This window comes from Canis lupus, unplaced genomic scaffold (assembly GCF_011100685.1).
Source record: "Canis lupus familiaris isolate Mischka breed German Shepherd unplaced genomic scaffold, alternate assembly UU_Cfam_GSD_1.0 chrUn_S508H670, whole genome shotgun sequence".
NCBI lineage: Eukaryota > Metazoa > Chordata > Mammalia > Carnivora > Canidae > Canis > Canis lupus.
The window spans coordinates 28,953-35,393 of NW_023331443.1; the positions used below are offsets into that span (position 1 = coordinate 28,953).

General features: G+C 45.1%; 1 pseudogene; it reads right to left on the minus strand.

The window, feature by feature from the left end:
- Nucleotides 1-3,048: 3,048 nt before the first annotated feature.
- LOC119879260 lies at nt 3,049-5,643 on the minus strand (annotated as a pseudogene).
- Nucleotides 5,644-6,441: the final 798 nt, after the last annotated feature.

Genomic DNA, 6,441 nt, shown 5'->3' on the forward strand with positions numbered 1-6,441 from the left:
TAAATAAATATTTTTAAAAACTCAGTTGAAAGAAATCAAAGATGATCTCCATAAGTAAATTCCATGTTTACGGACAAGAATACATAATATGATCAAGATGTCAATTCTTCCCAACTTGGTTTATATATACAACACAACCCCAACCCAAATCCTAGCAAGTTATCACATATATATGACAAAATCATTCTCAATTTTACATGAATAGGCCAAAAAAAAAAAAAAAACAGAACAGCTGACACAATATTGAGAAATACAAAGTCAAAGGACTGACACCAACCAATTTCAAGATTTCCTATAAAGCTTCAGTAATAAAGACACAGCAGTATTGGTCAAAGAACAGAAAAACAGGGATCCCTGGGTGGTGCAGCAGTTTAGCGCCTGCCTTTGGCCCAGGGCGCGATCCTGGAGACCCGGGATCAAATCCCACGTCGGGCTCCCGGTGCATGGAGCCTGCTTCTCCCTCTGCCTGTGTCTCTGCCTCTCTCTCTCTGCATGTGTGTGACTATCATAAATAAATAAAAATTTACAAAAAAAAAAAAGAACAGAAAAACAGATCTGTAGAACATAACAGAGCTCAGAATAAAACCCACACGAATACAATCAACTGGTCTTTGGCAGAGGAGCAAAGACGATTCAGTGAAGAAAGGCCAGTCTTTTCAAATACTGATGCTAGACAACTGGATATTCACATGCAGAAAATCTTTGAATCTAGGCATAGAACTTATCCCTGTTCACAAAAATGAACTCAAATTAGATCACAGAACTAAATATAAAGACAAATCTGCACAATTCCTGGGTGACTTTGAGCATGGCAAGGAGTTTTTCCATGCAACTCCAAAAGCCCAACGTATGAAAGAGAAATTGCAAGGTTGGACATTATTAAAATTAAGAACTTCTGTTCTGTGAAAGAAACCGTTCAGAGAATGAAGAAACAAGCCACAGACTGGAAAAAAAATATTTGCAGAACACGTATCTAATAAACGACACGTATCCACAAAAGACAACTGTTAAAACTCAATGATAAGGGAAAAACACAACTCCCTTAAAAATAGGCAAAAAATGGAAAAGACACTTCTGTAAATCTAAGACTGTTCTAAAAAGAAGTCTACTATTTCAAAGGTATCTAATGAGAAAACTGTCCAAAGAATCCAAAAAGACGTTTCTGCAAAGATGATACAAAAATAGCCAATAAACACACAAAAAGATAATGAACTTCATCAGTCATCAAGGAAACGTAAACCACAGCAACAAGGAGGTATCATGTCCCACCTTCTTCTAGAAAGGTGAGAACAAAAAAGTCAAACAAAAGCAAGTGTTAGCTAAAACAAGTGTTGGTGGGGCACTTCAGCGGCTCAGTTGGTTACACAGCCGACTCTTGATTTTGACTCAAGTCATGATACCAGGGTCGTGTGAGATTGAGCCCCAAATCAGGGTCTGTGTTCACAAGGAGTCAGCTTGAGATTTCCTCTCTGCCCCTCTCCCTCACCACTGCCCACCTCCCTGCTCGCTCTCTTGCTCTCTCTCTCAAATAAATAAAATCTTTTTTTAAAAAATAGGGTTAAAAAAATAATAATAAAAATAAAAAAAAATAAAAAAAAAATAAAAAATAGGGTTGACAAGCATACAGAAATCAGAAGCCTCACACACTGCTGGTGAGAATACAAAACAGTGGAGCCACCTTGGGAAACTGCTGGTTCTTCTAAGTGTTAAACACAGACTTAGCACTTAACCCAGCAATTCCGCTCCTACATACATGGCCCCCAGAAATGAAAATATGTCCACATAAATACCTGTATGTGAAGGTTCCTTTTTTTTTTTTTTCATTTTGTATTTTTTTTTTTCTCCAGGTGGGGTTTTTAACGGTCACTTTCCCACACTCTGGATAATTTCTGATCCCACCACAAGGAGCCCTTGAATTGGCTAATGTGAGAAACTGGGAATGAAGACCCCTTTTAACTGCCATCTTGCCGAGGGAGTCTCCTTTTTTTTGGAAAAAAAAATCGAAAGGTTATTGCGTGAGCCTGGATGAATCCCACTCTCAACCCTCCACGGTCCGACCCACCCCATCTCACCTCATACCCGTTTTTGGCAGGGAGAAGCAGGAGTACGTGGTCCCGAATTCTCCTCCTTCACCTTGTTAAACACTAGAGGGAAAGCCCGCCATGAATGGCAACGATTCACCTTCAAGCTGCCTCCCTTCATCCAACGTTAAAACCCTTTGCACATAAGGCAACGTGGAAGCTGATGTTTTTACTCACCTCGCTGTTTTAAAGCACCATTATGAAGTCAGGTTGTACAGTAATTAACAGTACCTTTTATATATATCTCATATCTGTCATTTATATATATATACACACACACACACACACAAACTGGAAGAGGTAACAGCAGCTTATAGAAATGGATCTTCTTCAAGGTTTCCTGTGTGGTAAGCACCTGAAATACTGCATAAAAGGGTCTTGTGTGATGTGTCTCCCTGCTGCTCATTGGGCTCTGTTCTGCATGACCAGGAATGGTGCTGGCAAGAGAGCTCAGCGGCTGGAAGGAAAGTCTGCTGCTGAGCGTCACTATTTTCCACCCCCTGCTTGTGCTCCTATCTGATCAGGCTAGAGAAGACAACAAAACATACATAGTTAGAAAAAAACTCCAATATATAGATTTCTGTAGAATTTCCTTTTTTTTCCCTCCTGTCCTTCCTCTGCAAGGTATTGTTGCTATGTCCTGTTACTGGTTTTTGCTGCAATAAACCCTCTTTGTTTCAATCACAGCAAGAAACAAAAATCCAAACAGAAACCCCTCTGAAAAGAGTAGAAAACAAAAGGTTTTACCTACAAAAAGGGGAGGGGGAGACAGGAGGGACCTTGGTTTTGTTTTTAAAAAGGACTGAAGATTAACATTGAAAAATCAGGAGATGATGTGCAACCCTTTGTGCAAGGCAAAGCCCTCTGGTACTTCCGCCTCTGGTTTTGTTTTAAATTTCCTTTTTCTCTTCTGCGTGCGGATACTTCTCTCCATCTTCATGTTGTCAGTGTTTTGCTGTGTTTTGTGTTTTCTTGTTTAACTTTGTGTCACTACCTCAGTCTGCCCTCATGTCCCTTACACACAAACAAAATATTCCTTCAGCAGAGCGAAGAGGTGGCGGATGACCGGCACGCTCCACGACCGGCCCAGCAGTCTCTGCGTCGCCAAGTGGCTCATGTTGGAGACATCAGTATAGTGGACAGGGAAGCCAAACACCCTTTCCATTTTAGTGCACCGTAAGATGTCCTCTTTCTCATTCATGAAGACGGGGACATGCTGGTCTTTGCCCTGCTTTATGGAGTTCGACCTAGTAGTAATGGTCCTCACTTTGCTGAACTTGGCTATCCAGCCGTGCTCCAGACACTCCTGCAGCTCCAGCTTATCATTCACAGTGGATGCCAATGGCCTCCTGTTCATACCAGGAAGGTTCCCCCAGAAGTAGTGGGCCCTGTGTGCAGCTGACACTTCTTTGGCATTAATCATCATAGGGTTGGACTCGAGAATTCGCGAGATGTCCCTCTTGTCACTAATGCCCATGGCCACCACATTCTCAAAGAGCCGGAAGAAGGGGCGGTCATCTCCCTCCTTGGGCCGCGCATCATGCAGCAGGTGGTAGAACTCAAAGAAGAGCCGGCCAGTGCCCTCGTAGAGTCCTTTATGGGCAGGATTGATGATGGAGAGACCATTGCAAGGACTGCCCCCAATCACCAGATCCAATGGGCCCCACTCCTGGATATGCTTCTGCGTGACGCTGCAGACGTCCCCAACATACATGATCTTCCCCACCGTGATGGAGTCCTTGCACACCTCGGAGGCGATGTAGCAGTCCACCTGAATCCCCAAATCCTTCAGCACCAGAAGCCCTGTAGCAATTCCATCAAATAGAGACAGCACCCGGATGGGCTTCCTCTTCTCAGCTGGGACAGGCAGGTAAACCTTCATAGGGTCAAATTCCTGGTCGTGGCTGTTGGTGAAGAACATCTGGAGCCATGAGGGCCAGTCGTCCCGCTGCCGCAGTAGCCCGTAAGTGCCCTTGTGCCCACACATGTAGCAGTTCCGGGGGTCCTCCTTGATGGCTGCCAGGTGGCCCCCAGCCCCAATAAGAGATCCACACCCTCCACACAAAAACACCTGCAGCAGTTATTGTTCCCACACATGAGCACCTTGCCCCCCACCCCCCACAGCAAATGGTGTGGTAGGACTGGTAGCTGTCATCATCATGGTGATACGTATGCACACTCCAGGAAGCAGTTCTTACAGTTTTGGCACATTTCTCCAACAAAGAGAGGGTGTTCCAGGGTAACGTTGAGGCTCCCACAAGAGATGCAAATGTCCTCGATGTTCTGGCACTTCTGCCGCACTTTGTACACCAGCTGCTCTCTTGTGCGTTCATCAATGATCTTAGGCTTCTCAGTCGTACTCTTTCGGGGCTTTTTGGCTGGGGGGGGTGGTGCATAGGCAGCTGCCTCAGGTTCGACCCACATGTCTGTGTAAACTTCTTTGTAGGGGTTCTTCTCTTCTTCGGGTGGCTTCAGGCCCTTGGGGCCAGAAGGCTGGAACCCTCCGAGAGACCACTCGATCATCTGTTTGTTCTGCACCTCCACGGACTTGGCAGTGTCGCTCTCATCGCTGTCGTGGCACGCTGGGAACAACTTCCCCGCATGGCTACAGGCCACCTGCAGGACTTCATAGATGGCTTTGCGGTACATGGGCTGCTTGTTGTATGTGGCCTGGTGGAAAGCACTGCAGAAGGAGCTCAGCGGCATCAACTTCTCAACACACACCATCAAGAACTTGCCATCTCCAAACCACATGACCCAGCGGGTGCCTTCAGCTCCTCAGCTCCGGCCTGTCATCCACCAAGACACAATGCGGCCTGGCCACCAGGAGAAGCCCCGACGTTTCCCCCACACCAGCTCCCCAGTGCCAAAGCCCCGGCCGTCCTCGTAGGCCAGCTCATCGTTGGCTGCTTTGGTGGTGTTCTTGTCCCCAGCATCTGCCCCCACGGGCTCAGGTGTGGTGGCCACAGTGGGGGATGCAGGGTTGGTGGGCTGCTGCATTGCAGGAGGACTGGCCTCCTCCACCTTCTGAGACTAGCCAGACCCCTGGTTTTCTTCCACAGCATTCATTACTGCGATCACCTTGGCTTTTCTTCTCAGCCCATAAGGCCACGTGCAGCCCCTCTATGTAAAGATTCTTAGCAGCATTATTCATCATAGGCAATAGGTAGAAATGACCCAAATGTCCAAAGCTGGATAAAGAGGTTAACAAAGCTGGTATATCCATAAATACTACTGGGCCATAGAAAGGTATGAAGTATTGCTACATATTATCATGTGGATTAAGCTAAGTGACAGGAGCCGATGGCAAACAAATCTACCCACCATATGATTCCATTTACATGAATTGTCCAAAACAGGTAAATAGAAACAGAAAGTAGATTAGTGGTTGCATAGGGCTGGAGTGAGGAAGGGTCAGAGGATGAAGGATTAGCGGTAGACAGCTACATGAGACAGGGGTTTGTTGGGAGGAGATGAAATTATTCTAGAATCGTGGAGGTGGCTGCATCACTTTGTGCGTACACTTCACATCCTTGCACATATACTTGAAATGGGTAAACTGTCTGATATATGTCTCAATAAAGTGGTTACAAAGAGTTACTATCTAAATGTTGATGACACCCCAATCAGAGTTGCGAGATTTCACAAAAGGAAATATAAAAAGACAGCACAGTTCATACGTCCACTAAAAAAATAAATAAATAAATTACTGTTTCTCTTAAGTTCAAATTAAACTGGATGCCTTGTATTTTATCTGGCAACCCGACTCCCAAGTCTATTACCTACAACCTAGAACTTACTAATTATCCTCAAGATCCACGTATCCAACTACACAGTAGGAAGTTCTACTTGGTTAACTGCCAAATAGCAAATGAACATAAAACTAAAATCACCTTTCTTATGAGAAGATATTCAATTATGTCAGAAGTGGTAGGTCAGGGCTTGTGCAGGTCTCTGGAGCCCTCTCTCAACCCCCGATGGCCTGGCATCAACAATCTGGTGGTTGGATTAGTGGATGTGGTGTCTAGGAGCTGAGGTTTAACCAACACGGGGGAGGAGTTTCAATACGTTGAGAAACATCACCCTGATGGTGAGGGCAGGCTGAGCATCCAACTCCCTTTCTCAAAACAAAAATCACTTTCCTTCCCTCACCCATGGGTTCATTGCCATTGTCTTGACCTGGAAATCTCCAGGCCCATCCCATCTCCTGTAGCAACTAAATTTTACTTCTGAAAAAAAAAAACCAGTCTGATATCATCATTCTGCTGCTTTAACCCTTTCAATATACTGGCTCCTACCATGGTCAAATAAAGTCAAAGCCAATTAAGAAGAGGTCTCTACCTGGGCCCCTGGGTGGCTC